We start from the raw sequence: 1,805 nt of genomic DNA, 5'->3' as shown, positions 1-1,805 counted from the left end.
GAGGTCCTCCTTTAGTGCTGTCTGTGTGCTTGGTACTTTTCTCCCAGGGTCCCACCTAGCTGTCCTCAGGAGGCTGCCTGTCCCCAGGCTGCTGAAATTTGTTTCCTACAGAAGGGGAAAAAGGATGGGAGTGGGTCTACCAAGCCTGCCCTCTGTTTCCTGTCCTCCCCCCAAAGCCTGAGGTAAGCCTTCCTCCACCTCACCTACATCCCCAACCTGTTTTGTCCTACTTCCTGGGTTCACTTAGAGGACCATCAGGAAGGATAAACAAGTGGGAGCAGAATGATGCTCTTAGCATAAGTACTGGGGAGTGGCCCCTGTGGGGCTCCCCACTCTGGCCACTAGTGTCCCCGGCTCTCTGATTTTGGTCTACTTTGGCCACTGACACCCATCACATGGAGCTAGCCAGAGAGCGATCCAAGACAGTCACTTCTTTCTACAACCAGTCCGCCATTGATGCTGCAGCTGAGAAGCCTTTTGTCCGTCTCACTCCAACCATGATGTTGTATTCAGGCCGTTCCCGGGATGGCAGCCATCTGCTGAAAAGTGCCCATTACTTACACCACGAGCGCCCTGTGCCTATGACTCACCCAATCAAGGGTTTCTTTCATCATCGGCTACAAACCTACCATCCTCCATGTGCATGAATTCTATATTCGAGCTTTCCACAAGTTGAGTCAACTTGCCCCTATAAAGGACCAGGCATCTGAGGCCCAGTATTGACAGTTGGTCCATCAGCTCCTGGATGAACACAAAGATGTGGTAACTCTCCTGGCTGAGGGACTTCGAGAGTGCCGAAAACATATCTAGGATAAGAAGCTGGTCTGATACTTCTTGGACAAGATACTGACGTCAAGGGTTGGGATCTGTATGTTGGCCACTCATCACTTGCCCCTGCATGAAGACAAGCCCAACTTTGTGGGGATCATCTGTACCGGACTCTCCCCAAAGAAGATCATGGACTTTGCCAGGAGGGTGTGTGAACACAAGTATGGGAATGACCCTCAAATTCGAATCAATGGCCATATGGCTGCCGCTTCCCCTTCATCACAATGCCCCTGGACTACATTCTTCCTGAGCTGCTGAAGAATGCCATGAGGGCCACAAAGGAAATCTATTTAGACACTCCGTACAATGTCCTGGATATTGTCATTACCATTGCCAACAATGATATCGACTTCATAATCAGAATTTCAGATGGGGTAGGGGCACTGCTCACCACCACTTGACAAAGTGATGGACTACCATTTCACCACGGCAAGCACTCAGGAGCCCCAAATCAGTCCACTTTTTGATCACCAGGATACAAACAGCAACGGCCAGTCAGGACCTTTGCACGGGTTTGGTTTTGGTCAACCTACATCCTGAACCTAGGTGGCTCCAGTCCCTGCATGGGATCGGCACAGATGTTTACCTATGATTTCGGCACATTGATGGCAAGGAAGAGAGCTTCTGGATCTGACCCAGCTAGCCTGGCCTTGCCTGGGCCCTCACCTTTGGACTTGCTAGGGGAAGCCCCGCTGCCTCTTTCCCTCCTGTCACCATACTAAGGTCCTTCCCCTGGCTTCCTTTCAGGTCTTGCAGTTTGGTCTTAAGTACTGGGAGCCAGGAGTTCCTCTCAGGACCTTTGCTAATGGTTCTGCATGGGGTCTCTGAACCATTTTTTTCTTGTTATTGCACCGTGGACTCTGGGCAATGAAGAATTAGACTCCCAGCTACCTGAGCTCACTAGACCAGGGTTGGTAACTCTGAATTTCCACCTCTGAATTACTTCAGTCCTTCCTTTCATACCCTTTTTCTTTTTT

The 1,805-nt window shown here is 50.4% G+C and overlaps 1 pseudogene; it reads left to right on the top strand.

Moving 5' to 3' along the window:
* Positions 1–285: 285 nt before the first annotated feature.
* LOC122744711 lies at positions 286–1,462 on the top strand (annotated as a pseudogene).
* Positions 1,463–1,805: the final 343 nt, after the last annotated feature.

Source organism: Dromiciops gliroides, chromosome 2 (genome assembly GCF_019393635.1).
Source record: "Dromiciops gliroides isolate mDroGli1 chromosome 2, mDroGli1.pri, whole genome shotgun sequence".
In the NCBI taxonomy this organism is placed as follows: Eukaryota; Metazoa; Chordata; class Mammalia; order Microbiotheria; family Microbiotheriidae; genus Dromiciops; species Dromiciops gliroides.
This window is presented reverse-complemented; position numbering and strand designations above follow the sequence as displayed.